This window comes from Canis lupus, chromosome 1 (assembly GCF_011100685.1).
Source record: "Canis lupus familiaris isolate Mischka breed German Shepherd chromosome 1, alternate assembly UU_Cfam_GSD_1.0, whole genome shotgun sequence".
Taxonomy (NCBI): Eukaryota; Metazoa; Chordata; class Mammalia; order Carnivora; family Canidae; genus Canis; species Canis lupus.
In genome coordinates this window covers 85,234,997-85,249,734 of record NC_049222.1, presented here as the reverse complement: position 1 = coordinate 85,249,734, position 14,738 = coordinate 85,234,997, and the positions used below count along the sequence as shown (strand labels likewise).

General features: G+C 38.5%; 1 pseudogene; it reads right to left on the bottom strand.

Annotated features, from left to right (window-relative positions):
• Positions 1 to 6,352: 6,352 nt before the first annotated feature.
• Positions 6,353 to 8,453, bottom strand: LOC119871015 (annotated as a pseudogene).
• Positions 8,454 to 14,738: the final 6,285 nt, after the last annotated feature.

Genomic DNA, 14,738 nt, shown 5'->3' with positions numbered 1-14,738 from the left:
TGAAAAACAGTATAGGGTTTCCTCAAAAAAATAAAAATAGAATTACCATATGATCTAGGAATTTCACTTTTGGTTTTATACCTATTATAAATAGAATTGTGTCTCAAAATTCCTAACCCCTAGAACCTCGGAAAGTGATTATATTTGGATTTAATCTTATTTTTAAAATATTTTATTTATTTATTTATTTATTTATTTATTTATTTATTTATTTATGAAAGACATACACAGAGAGAGAGAGGCAGGGACAGAGGCAGGGGGAGAAGCAGGCTCCATGTAGGAGCCCAATGTGGAACTTGATCCCGGACCCCTGGATCCCGGACCTTTGGATCAAGCTCTGAGCCAAAGGCAGAGGCTCAACCACTGAGCCACCCAGATGTCCCTGGATTTAATCTTTAAAGAGATAATTAAATTTAAATAAGTTTGGCCCTAACTTAATATGACTGGTGTTTTCATAAGAAAAGAAAATTAGGATACAGATTTACCCAGATGAAAGAGCATGTGACAACACAGGGAGAAAATGGCCATTTACAAGATAAAAAGAAGATCCTAAGAAATCAATTGCTATGGTCTAAATTATTTCGATATTCCAATATTCAAATGTTAGAATTCTAATGCCTAATGTGATGATGTTAGGAGATGAGGTCTTCAGCAGGTAAATAGATTAAGGTTGGATCTTCATGAATGGGATTAGTGGTCTTATAAAAAAGATCCCACAGTAATGCTCAGTTCCTTTAGAGGAGGGTACATGAGAAGTCTGCCTCTTGGAAGAGCCCTTACCCAACCAACTGTGAGAAATACATTTCTGTTCTTTATAAGCTACCCAGGTAGTGGATTTTTGTTATTGCAGCTTGAAGGGACTACGACACCAACTCTGAAGCATTTTTTGTAATAATCAAAAAAGGTGAAAGCAACGCAAGTATCCATTGACAGGTGAATAGATAAACAGAAGTGGAATACTATTCAGCCTTTTAGAAAGGTAGGAAATTCTGAAACTTGCTACATGGATAAATCTTGAGGATACTCTGGTTAGTGAAATAAGCCAATAACATAAAACCCCAAATAGTGCATGATTCCACTTATAAGAGGTCTCTAGAGTAGTCAAATTCAGAGACAGGAGTAGAATGCTGATTGACAAGGGCTAGAGTGAAGGGGAAATGACAAGTTATTCAATGGGTATGGAACTTCAGTTTTGCAAGATGAAGAGTTCTGGAGATTGGTGGCACAACGGGAATGCACTTAACACTACTGAACTATATACTTAAAAATGATTAAGGCAATTGGGATCCTTGGGTGGCTCAGTGGTTTAGTTCCTGCCTTTCGCCCATGGTGTGATCCTGGAGTCCTGGGATCGAGTCCCACATCAGGCTCCTTGCATGGAGCCTGCTTCTCCCTCTGCCTGTGTCTCTGCCTCTCTCTATTTGTGTGTGTGTCTCTTATGAATAAATAAAAATATCTTAAAAAATGATTAAGGCAGTAAATTTTATGTTATATGAGTTTTATCACAATATTAAAATCAGATCAATGCAATGTGATGATTCTGTGTAGCTGTTAGTGGTTGTTACTGCTTTGAATATCAATATGAAAATTGATTTGGCTATTGTATTAGATACACAAAAATTAGTTGCTAGGTAAAGCGCAAGATACCTAGTTAAATTTGAATTCAGATAAAAATAGATAATTGTTAGTATATATGTATCCCAAGTATTGCAAGGCACATACTTCTACTAAAAACAATATTTGCTCTTTACATGAAAAGTAAATATAACTGGGTACTCTTTGTTTTTATTTGCTATATCTGGTGACTCTAATACAAATGTACATTTTCATGTTGCCTTCCTATAAAGAGTACATACTAATCTATGTAAAAGAAATGTAGTACTTAGTATTTGAGTATTGAGATTATAAAATAAGGGTACATCTGAGATGTCAAGTGACACTCTGAGTACCATAGGTGGCTCTGGTAAAGGAGTTCCTTTTATAAATAATTCCAACCTCTAGTTTTTACTCTAGTTTTTTAGTCACTGTCCTATGGCACTTGAAATATTTCTACATTTACACCTATTTGTCTCATTTTGAAATATGATTTTTTTTTGGTAGGGGTAATATCAAAAGCATATGCTGAAAAAAATTCCTAAGATGTAAAGTAATTGCTTTACACACACACATACATGTACTCACATATTTATTTCTGTGACCAAATAAATCTATTAAGTGGTGAGTCAAATCAGTTAAACCATGAAAAATTCTCTATTGATTCTTAATCATTGTCATCCTAACTCAGATTAGTCAATCAAACAGAATAGTCATATACAAATAAGGGACAGCAGAAAAAAACATGAAATTTATAATTATTAAGTCTGTGTTTGAATATAGGATGTGCTATTTTTTGGCTTGGTTCTTGGACAGATCATACAGCATCTTTAGTAACACAGATGTAATAATAATACCTATTTCTCAGGGTAATTGTGAAAATTGAAACAGTATCAACCTATCTCAGGATAGGTAAACATGTAGAAAGGTATCAGGACATGACTTATTTGAGAGGAGTAAATAAAGGTGGGGTTGACAAGAGGCTGAAGTGATGCCACTGGAGAATTGGAAGAAGTAGAGAGAGGGTTCTCAGGAAGCAAAGAAGAGAAATAGACATTAAAAGGTAGAAATGCATGAAAGTGATGATCCAGACAAATCATCGACTTCCTACATATTTCTTGGTCTTTCTCACTATTTACAAAACAAGTTAACAGAGGAAGAAGAACCAGTTGTTGTGAATAAAGGAATTGAGGGGTGCCTGGGTGGCTCAGTCAGTTAAGCATCACATTCTTCATTTCTGCTGAAGTCATGATCTTAGGGTCCTGAGGTTGAGACCCCATTCTAGGCTCAATGCTTAAGTGTAGAATCTTCTTGAGATTCTCTCTCTCCCTCTCCCTCTGCTGATCTCCACTCCTTGTGGGCTCTCTAAATAAATAAATAAATAAACAAACTAACAAATAAATAAATAAATAAAAATAAATAAATAAAAAATTTAAAAAACAAAAGAATAAAGGAATTGAGTAGAGGAGAGATTCTGGATTTCTTTCCTTTTCTTATTTTACAGATTAATATCCTGAATATACTCTGGAACAAAATGGGAAAAAAAGGGAAATAATATATAGAACCATTAATAGTAACCATGTATTTTATTAAATTTTTAACACACTAACACTATTGAGTACTTAAAATGATACAGCTATTGTTATCTCTTAGAGATAAGGAAATTCAGATGCAATGCACTTAAGAAGCCTAAGATCATACAGCTCATTAAGTGGCCCAACATAGATTCAAATCTAGACTATCTAAACAAAGTGCATGCTTTTATGTATGACACACATAACCATCCTGAATTTTATGTTCTTTCTTCCTATTGTGTCCAAAGAACAAGTAGACATACACATTTAATGAGCCCAAATTTTCACAAAGCTCATTGGTGCCTAGACCTAGGAGACACAGAAGAATATTACACAACATACACACACATGCACACACACATACAAAAATATAAAAATATATATGCATACATAATACACACATATAAAAACACACCTATATATGGCAAGGATAGTTAAAATACTGGTGGAAATGAGTGATTTCATGGTTTTCAAAGGATGAAATACAGATATGGCTGATATACTGATAAGTTCATTTTCCATATACATCAAAATCAGAAGAAATCTAGTCATAAAGCAAGGAGACAGAATTCATGACCCCATCTTCACACTTATTGCTTTAGTATATTAGAGAACAAGCAAATTTAAATGAACAAATACTTCAAAAACTTTTTAAGCATTGTGTTTTTGGGTGCTATAGTATCTTGAATACCTTGTCAAAATAATAAAGTTAATTCAACAATTGTGGTAGAAGTAGTCAATGAGCAAATACTAACATATTTAATATTCAGTGCTGAAATAGCAATGCATGTATCTAGGAGGAATTAAAAATGGATCCCTGTCTTAACACTATTCACAAAAATTAACACCAGTTGAATTAAAACGCTGATTGTATTCTTGCCATAGTGCAAGAAAGTCTAGACAGTTCAAGTACAATGTTAAACACCTAGAGTATTTAGAAACTCAGAATTTACCAAACGAAATTTAAACCATTTGTATGCAAAATATATATATATATATACCAAGCAAGACCAATAGGTATACAATACATCTGGGAAAAATAAAATGCGTAACATGTCATGAGTTCATTTCAGTAATACACAAAAAGTTCTTACAAATTGACAGGAAAAAATACAAAACACACAGTATAAAAATGAACAAAGATATGAATATACAATGCATCAAGAGCCAATCCAAATAACTAACACACTTGGGAAAAAGGAAGTTGACTAGTTATTAGGGAAACAGAAATCAATATGATTTAACCTTGAGAGAAAGTTTAAATGCTCTAAAACCTAGTGTTGATGTGGACATGAGAAGAAAGGGTAGTCTCAGATTCCTGGTTGAAATTTACTGTGATTTAACTTTGTTCAGCCTTCTGTTGCAGGAGCCTCAGTATTATTAACCTGTAAAATGAAAATATGACAATATCTACTAAGAAAAAAAATCTTGTTGTGCCCAAGATTGCAAATCCGAGAAACCACCAAGGAGCCAACACCGATGCAAGCACACAAGGGTTTATTAGCAAGCTCGAGCTTGGGTCCGAGTATACCTGACACAGTGGAGCAGAGACTTGGACCCCGAAGTGGGTTACAGCCGGGTTTTTTATAGGCTGGTCTAGGGGATTTTCAGAAGGGGTGGAGGGATTTCTCAAGTTCTGTTTACATTCTGATATGGGGCTTTCAAGGGCATTGAGCTCTGTTCTCTTTCTAATATGGGACTTTCTACCATGGGCGTGGGCTCTGTTGTCTTTCTGATATGGGATCTCCTGACGAGGACATTCTGCAGTTTTTCCTATAAAGTTCAGCTCTTATTCACAGGGGCCTAAGATGGCTGTACTTGTACTAATGCTAAACTTGAGGTAGAATGGCCTTAATTTTTCTCGGCCTCCACATTTCCCCCTCTCAGAGGAACCTAAGGAAGGACCCAATCATGGGTCCAGGTTGGTCTCAGAGTGAGCCAGTGGGAATGATTAAACCATGATTCAAACCAACCTTGTTGCTGTTCTCACTCCCGTTTATGTCTAGCCAAACCTTTTCTGACTTTTGCCATAGATTCCTGGACTATTCCTGAGTGATCAGTAAAGAAGCAACACTCCTCATTTGGGGCCACACATAACCTCCCCCCCTTGCTTGCAAAAGCCTCTCTACAGTAAAGATGGTCCCATCTTTTTAAACATTAAAAGACTTTAAAAGCAAGGCTGAATTGGATGCACATTTTTTTATTTATTTATTTTTTTGGGGTGCACATTTTTAAATGGCTAATGGGGATTGGTTCTGGCACAAAGAGGACAGAGCATAAGCAACATTAGTGGGGTAAGTGAGAACAGCACAGTCTTAACAAAGTCCTTGAGAATAGCGTGTGGGTCCGCTGGCTGGGTGTGGGTGTAGTGGACCCAGGGAGTAATCCTGTCGACCTTGAGAGTGGTGGGAGTGGTCAGGATCACGATGTAGGGTCCCTTCCAGTGAGATTGAAGTGTCTGGTGTTGGTATCTCTGCACGTACACCCAGTCACCTGGCCAGTATCAATGGGGGCCCGGGGGTGGCCCAGTCTCGTAGAGGGTCCTCAGCTTAGGCCACACCTGCTCATGGGTTTGTTTTAACATTTGAAGGGAGAAAAGGAGTTGGTAATCCTTAAACTCAGCAAGCACCTCAGGTTTTAAATTGGGGATAATAGGTGGAGGAATACCAACCATGATCTCGTAGGGAGTCGGTCCCATCTTATATGGGAAGTTCCTCACCCTATAAAGGGTGAAGGGGAGGAGAGTCACCCAGTCCCCGCCAGTCTCCAGGGCTAATTTAGTTAAGGTCTCCTTTAATGTTCTGTTCATCCCCTCTACCTGTCCTGAGCTTTGGGGCCTATATGCACAAGGTAATTTCCAATCTGTCCCAAGTACTAGTGCCACTCCCTGTGTTACCTTAGAGACGAATCCTGGGCCATTGTGTGATCCAGTCTTAACAGGAAAACCATACCTCGGTAAGATGTCTTCCAGCAGTTTCTTGGTCACGGTCTGTGCTGTTTCATGTTTGGTGGGAAATGCCTCTGTCCATCCTGGAGGACAGTTTGCGACTGTGGGATCCTTAAGACGGTTTCCTTCCATGCATCCATCAACCATCTTTGTCCATCCTTTAATTTGTACCCAAGGTAGCTCACCTCTGCTCTCCAGATCTGGGCTCTTTTAGCTGAGGCCCGGTATCCTAGAGCTGCTATGGTTTGGAGCAAGTCCCTGGTGCTTCACAGGCATGTGTCCAGGCCCTCCACCAACAACAGGATATCAAATGAGCGTGCTCGGAATGGAACTCACCCAAGTCTTCGTGTAAGGCCTCATCAAAGATGGTTGGTGAATTTTTGAATCCTTGTGGTAGTCGAGTTCAGGTGAGCTGGCCATTAATGCCTCTCTCAGGGTCCGTCCATTCAAAGGTGAAGAGGTCTTGGCTCTTGCATGCTAAAGGCAGGCTGAAAAAGGCATCTTTTAAATAGAGGAGTGTGTATGGGTTTGGGACCATAGGGTGCATATCCTCTACTCGCCGGTTGACTTCCCTTAAGTCCTGGATTGGCCTGTAATCGTTAGAGTGCGGTTTCCGAACCGGCAGCAAGTTGTGTTCCATGACGATTGGCAAGGCCTCAATATGCCCGAGTCCAGTAGTTGCTGTACGTGGGGTGTGATTCCTGTATGTGCTATGAGAGGCATGGGGTATTGGTGGACCCTGACAGGGTCTGCCCCCGGCTTTAGTTCTATGTATATGGCTGGTCGGTGCCAGGCCTGCCCAATTCCCCCAGTTTTTGCCCACACTTGGGGAAATTCCCGCAGCCAATGGTCAATGTCAGTCATTGGGGTTGAGGGCGTTTGATGGAGATGATAATCGTTTTCTAAACTCAGGACAAGCACCTGAATAGGGTGTCCCTCCTTGTTTAGGATTTTTGCCCTTTTGGGGTGGAAGTGAATTTGTGCCCCCATCTTGGTGAGCAAGTCCCGACCTAACAACGGGTAGGGACACTCAGGGATGACCATGAAGGAATGGGATACCCAGCCCATGCCGAGATCCACAGTTCTTCAGGTAGTCCAGGAGTACTATTTGGTGGCCGTGGCCCCTTGCACCCATGATGTCTTTTTTGCCAATTTCCCTTGGGGTTGTAATAAAATGTTGTGTCCCAGTGTCCACTAGGAATTCAACAGGTTGCCCCTCCACTCTGAGAGTTACCCTGGGCTCAGGGAGGGGTGCCGAACCCCGACTCCCCTAGTCCTCCAGGTCCTCCATCTCCAAGATCTTGGCAGGGGCCTTAGGTCTTTTGTTAAGATAGTCTTTCACCCAGTGGCACTCTTCTTTGCAATAAGCACATTGGTTTTTGTTCAGCTTAGGGCGCTCCCGACGGGGACCAGGGCCATCCTCTTTACCTGTCCCTGAAGCCAGCTTCTTGAGGTGCCTCCGTCTTTCCTGTGGGTCATCCATGGTTGTGGCCAGCAGGATCTTGGCCAGGTTTTGGGTCTTCCAGTCACTTAGTTTGGTTTGTTGCTCTTCTGGACTTTATTATTATAGACTCTTTCTGCTACTATAAGTCCTGCAAGCTCTTCTCTCCTAGTATTCTCTCTAAGAAGGCTGCTGGACTCTCATCCTTACCCTGTCTTACATAACCATACCTCGTCCAGATTGGTAGGCTTGCGCTGGCAGCCTGGAGACCTGCCATTAGAGTCTGGAGGTGGACCTGGAGTCTCTCCTTACCTTCAGCCAAGTTCAGCTTTGGGGGGTAAAAATGGTTTTAGCCAAGGAGGAGAATTCTTGATTATGTCCTGCCAGACCAGGATGTAGGGCACCTGGTCAGGGTGGCCGTTCGGTTTGTCCCTGAAGATCGTGGCCTTAACCTGTAAGATAATAGGTAAGTGGAGAGTTCCTTCTTGGGGCCATCCCACGCCAAAGGTTGGCCATTTTGACATGCAGTAAGTTTGAAATTTCCCTCTCCTTATGTAAACAGTTATGACAGTTAACAAAGATACAGTAATACAGACAAATGCACAGTTAACAAGGACATAGTAACACAGACAAACGTTCCCGTGCAGCCGCATAGACAAAACAGAAAGTAACCCGAAGGGCTGGCAGCTGGTCCCCCTTACAGATGAGGACCCTGTCCTCCTTATAGATGAGGACCTCCATCCCCCTTACATGAGGACACCCGTCCCCCTTACAGATGAGGACCCTGTCCTCCTTACAGATGAGGACCTCCGTCCTCCTTACAGATGAGGACCTTGTTCTCCAGGCGGGGGCAAGGGACTTCTCCTAAAGACTCCCGGTCGACGGCCCGCCAGTGCATCCGCCTAAGCCAATGTCAACCCAATACAGATTGGAATTCCTACAGGTAAAAGTACAGTTTAGAGCTCTCAGAGAATATGCGCACAAAAGGTGGAAAAAGTTGAGTGCACTCACCATGCATGAAACCCTCCGGATAGGGTCCTAGAGGTCTCGGATCCTGGACGAGCCCCCAAATGTTGTGCCCAAGATTGCGAATCCGAGAAACCACCAAGGAGCCAACACCGATACAAGCGCATGAGGGTTTATTAGCAAGCTCGAGCTTGAGTCCAAGTATACTCCATACAGCAGAGCAGGGACTTGGACCCCGAAGTGGGTTACACCTGGGTTTTTTATAGGCTGGTCTAGGGGATTTTCAGAAGGGGTGGAGGAATTTCTCAAGTTCTGTTTACGTTCTGATATGGGGCTTTCAGGGCATTGAGCTCTGTTCTCATTCTAATATGGGACTTTCTGCCACTGGCTTGGGCTCTGTTCTTATTCTGATATGGGATTCTCTGCCGAGGGCAATTCTGAGCTCTGCTGTCTTTCTGATATGGGATTCCCTGCCGAGGACATTCTGCAGTTTTTCCTGTAAAGTTCAGCTCTTATTCACAGGGGCCTAAGATGGCTGTACTTGTGCTAATGCTAAACTTGAGGTGGAATGGCCTTAATTTTTCTCAGCCTCCACAATCTATTACTTTCCTAGAAAGCTATTCTGTAGAGCCAAAGGTACCAATTTATAAGAGCTTATATATAAAGATAACTTTTATAGAGTTGTTCAAGGTAATGAAAAACAAAAATAATAACAGGAACAAAAACCCAACTCTCATATGTGTGTATGAATACATATATTAATACTTATCTACATATTTGTATGTAGTCTATAAAAGATTATTAAAATGTGGAGGAAAATATGTACGAATACACACTGAGTTTTTAATATTGAGTTATCTAAGGGAGAGGGGTTGTTGCAATCAGAAAAAAGAAAGGGAGGAATGAAAAATAGGTGTCTTTCCTAAAACAATGTATGTCATTCCACTTACAAGGAAGAAAAAATCATGTGATTAAATATACTCCTCATTATAGCAGTGGGAATTAAGGTTTTTTTCTGTTTTGTATTATTTTGTTTTTACCTATTTTGGGTCAAGTAGAAAGATAATAGATCAGTATTTAGAGAATTCCTATTTTTGATATGATAATGAACTAAAAATCAAGTTAATGAAGCCACATCATAATTAGGTTATTTAATAAAAAAATACACTGCATGTAGAATCAGTGAGCTAGAAATGTTTTTTTTTTTTTTAAAGCTCATTAAAAATAAGTCCAACTATATTGAATAAAATAAATGTAATAATGTTTTTGGAAATTAAGTTAGCCACTTATATCTTCTCATAATGGAGCCTTTACATTATTTGAAATAGGATGAAAGCCAGGAAACTTTCTAGTCAAAAATTAATCGATTGATAGTGAATGATCTAGAAATCTGTTCATTTAAATTAGTCTGTGATAAGTCTTAAAACTAAAAACTTGAAGTAAAATTGCTTTTAAAGTTTTTCTTTCTTTCTTTCTTTCTTTCTTTCTTTCTTTCTTTCTTTCTTTCTTTCTTTCTTTCTTTCATCTTGATAGTTTGCTTCACTTCAGTTCAAACTGCTGGAAGCTGATCCTTTTTATGTCCATGTTTCAGGAAGTGCTGAAGGTCAGATCACTCAAAGCCAACCCCATCAGACATCCTACCAAGATAATCTCTAAAGAGGTCAGAGGTGGGAATGACACAGAGAAGTGGCAGGTATTACCAGTCCAGTTCAAGGGATTTCTCACTGTTCTCATAGGGGACCTTGTTTCAGTGGAAAGATAAAGGGTTGCAATGAGAAAGTAATGGAAATCCCTCCATTTTATGCAGATTTGTTTTTTCATGAGATAAAAGTAAGAAAACATTTATGTTATTTATAGAGAATATAGTGTTTTGCTGAAGGCAGATTATTTATTTGGGGTTTATAGTGCTCCACTGAATTGTGCCTCAATTTTTATGTTCAAGTCCTAACCCCCAGAGTGACTGTACTTGGACATAGGGCTAGTGACAATGTGATAAAGGTTAAATAAGACCATAAGAGTAAGGTCTTAATTCAGCAGGGATGGTGTCCTTTTAAAAGGAGAGATACCCCCTGTGAAGAGAAGGTTGCCATGTGCAAGCCAGCAAGAGAGCTCCCACCAGAAACTGAATGTTGTTGGCACCTTGATCTTGAACTTGCAGTCATCAGAACTGTGAGAAAATTTCTCTTGTTATTTTTATTATGGCAACTTGAGCAGACTAAAACAACTAACTAATAAAACAATGTGGTTGTGTTTGTTTTCAGTTTCATCTATGGTTGCCTTGATCCTTTTGATCTCTGACAAAGGGGATGAATATTCATTTCAGTCAACAGTTTCATTATAATCATTTTTTTTTTAACAAGAGTGCACTTACTATCAAATTCATTGTGTTTGAAAGCCCCCATAATTTTATGTAACCATTTATTTTCATGTGTTTAGTATTTGGGAAATAAATTTGTCATTTTCAGTTTTTTATACTTAAACATATTTACACAATTTTTCCAATGTGGGATTTGAGATGATGATGGATAAAGCTTACCCAATACAAAATTCAGTTTCCTTCATTATGCTTAAAATTAGATGTTTAAAATTTACTACCTGGGCTTCAGTACTTCAGACTTATAAGTATAAAGAGTTTGTTGAATATCTACTGCAGTATATTTACTATACAAATGAAAGCACTGATGAAAGGGAATTTAAAGAACATACCCTCAATTGTAAATTTTATCAGTAGTGAGAAAGGAAAAATATTGCTGGCATAGTGGCAGTGAAAATTGAAACACAGACCACAACTTACAAAGTGTACCCTGAATCACAAAATAGATAAAAGGTGCCAGAGAAATTATGTTTATCACACACTGAACTCATTCTTTTAGCACCAGTTTATTTAGACCAATCTGGTTTACATAAGACCACACACAAAATGATCAACAGTGATTTCATATGGACTCACAAATCCTAAAGATAAAGACCTCTGACAGTTCCAGCAACCTTTGCATTTACATAGTCTGATGACATCCTATGACTCCAGCACCCAAAAATCCATTTCTCCTTCCTTGATTACACTCTCTTTCTTTTGAGGTACCCTATGAATTCCCATGGTGTGAAGTCTCTCTGGCTGCATCAAGTAATAACTTTTGACCACAGGTGTGTACTCGGTGGCCTTTGGTTGATGGAAATTAATATTAGTCAAACCAAGAGTAAGAAATCATAGAGTTCTTTGTATTGTATTTCAGAAAGACTTCCTCTTCCTCTTTTCCATTTTATCCTGGCAAAAGCCCACTCCATTTTTTCAAATCAGATTTCTGGTTAAAAGAAATCCTATCTTTCTACTTTGGCCTTTATTTATTTCCCATTTTGAAGATCATAATGGGAGAACATCTTAAAGAATATTAGTTTCTGAATTCAGTACCAATGGCAAAAATTATATATAATCAAAATACTCTAGAAAAGCTATCTTAAATTTTAACTAAAAATAATATATATTGTTTTGTACAGGCACATTTATTTAATACAGTAAAATTATATTTGATATAATTATATATCATATTGTAATATAATGGACAAAATTACACATCGCACATACTGATGATATTCATGTTAAAATTTGATAGGGGAATTTAAATTATTATTGTTAATTCTTTTTCTATTTGATTTTCATAAGCTTCCATAGATGTATTCTTGTTATTTAAAATTCACAAGTGATATAACTATACTGTAACACTGACAATCCAGAGCCTACTTATATATTTCAATATATGTGTTTGTTTCATTTGAAATCATAATAGTTTTCAGGCAATATGTAGTTATTTTTTAAAGGTCATACCACGTGAGAATGTGGAAGATCTATAAAAGCTACAATGCTGGGTAAGTCCAGTCACTACTAGCAAGTAACCAACTAGTTAAAGAACTCCAAATATGGGGATCCCTAGGTGGCTCAGCGGTTTAACACCTACCTTTGGCCCAGGGCACGATCCTGGAGTCCCAGGATCGAGTCCCGCGTCGGGCTCCCGCATGGAGCCTGCTTCTCCCTCCTCCTGTGTCTCTGCCTCTCTCTCTCTCTCTGTCTATCATGAATAAATAAATAAATCTTTAAAAAAAGAAAAAAAAAAAAGAACTCCAAATATGGGGCAGCCCCAATGACCCAGTAGTTTGGTGCTGCCTTCAGCCTGCGGTATGATCCTGGAGACCCAGGATGGAGTCTCATGTCAGGCTCCCTACAGGGAGTCTGCTTCTCTCTCTGCCACTTTCTTTCTCTGTGTCTGTCATGAATAAATAAATAAAATCTTAAAAAAAAAATAAATAAAGAACTCTAAATATGTATTTTCAAATTATCTTGAAATAACATAAAAATTAGAAATAATTAAAACAAAAGTGTACAATAAAAATTAGAAAAGCATAAAACAAAATGTACATTACTTATATACTTAGGAACATTAGATTTTTCTCAAAATGTAAATATCAGAAGAGATATTTACAAGTATATACTTGGTTATCTAATGAAAATACGTAACAATATAGTAGAATAACATCTGAAGTTTGAATCTGAAAATAGTATTTGAATTTCCCTATTTCAGATATTTGAAGGATTATTGTGGGTAAGTCATTTAAACTCTCTGAGATGATGTTTTATCATATAATAGATGCTCTGTCTGCCTTTCAGGTTTATTCTGAAGTTCAACAGGAATGATGCAGACATAGAATATTGAACCTACATATATATTCCGTTAAAGTTAGAGGTTCTAAAATCACATAACAAAATAAGTGATATATTTTTAAGAGTGAAAATATTTCATGAAAGAAGTGTCTTTTTCATGAAAATAATTTTTTTTGTCATTTCTTCACTATTATGTCAGATTAAATATTGCTTGGCAAAATATAATGGAAAACATATTTCTACCACATGGGAGCTAAACGACCTTAATATAACCACTTAGCTTCTCTGAGCCTTAGTTTTCTCATCTGCAAGTTTGAGATAGAGAAAAAAAGAGCAGAAAATTGCAATCAGATTAGGGTAAGGTTCATGGTTACTGAAACGGCAAAATAGTGCCCGATCCCTTCTATTTTTCCATTAGGCTAGTTTAACAATGTTTCCCCATTCTGTCTTTTTTTTTTTTTTTTAATGATTTTATTTATTTTTTTGAAAGGAACAGAGAGAGAGAGTGTGTATGAGCCTGGGGGAGGGGCAGAGAGGTAGACGCCCCGCTGATCAGGGAGCCAGAAATGGAGCTCCATCCCAAACCCTTGGATCTTGACCTGAACCTAAGGCAGATGCTTAACTGTCTGAGCCTCCTAGGTACCCAATCCCAATTCTCTTCCTGGGCCTTCCCTCTTTTCCGCATGAATCATCCCCCCCACTTTTCCATGTCAAGGCTAGAACTCAAAACAAAACAAAACAAAAAATCAAGTTACTCCTGGGATTCTAGGTGAATTCTCCTTACTCTTTCAATATAGTTCAGCCTGGGCATATTTATGTTCCTATATAATCTGTTCCATCTAATAAAGAATTATCATCAGCCTTTACTTGCTATGTAAACTAATTAAAGGTAGAAAAACAGAGGACATAAAGAGATGACTTAACTTTAAAAAATAGAATCTTGGGCAGCCCTGGTGGCTCAGCGGTTTAGCGCAGCCTACAGCCCAGGGTGTGATCCTGTAGACCTGGGATCGAGTCCCATGTCGGGCTCCCTGCATGGAGCCTGCTTCTCCCTCTGCCTGGGTCTCTGCCTCTCTCTCTCTCTCTTTCTCTCTCTGTGTATCTCTCATGAATAAATAAATAAAATCTTAAAAAAAAAATAAAATCTTCCCTTGATTTTTAATACATGCCTCTCACCAAATGTTTTTGTTTATTCCTGGGACGATTATAAGATGCTATGACTATATATTTTCACAATAACTTTCTATTCATTTTTATTCAAATGAGATGTCCCTTCTATTTAATGTGATGTTGACTTTTGGAAGGTAACTCAAAGTGATAAACCAGGGTAAGCACGTTGTTTCCTTACCTGAGAGTCAAATGAATTTTCTGCATCATTGTTGATTTTTTTTTAAGATTGTATTTATTTATTCATGAGAGACACGGAGAGGAAGAGAGGCAGAGACAGAGGCAGAGGGAGAAGCAGGCTCTCTGCAGGGACCCCTGGATCACTCCCTGAGCCAAAGGCAGATGCTCAACTGCAGAGCCACCCAGGCGTCCCATCATTGTTGATATAATGGAGAT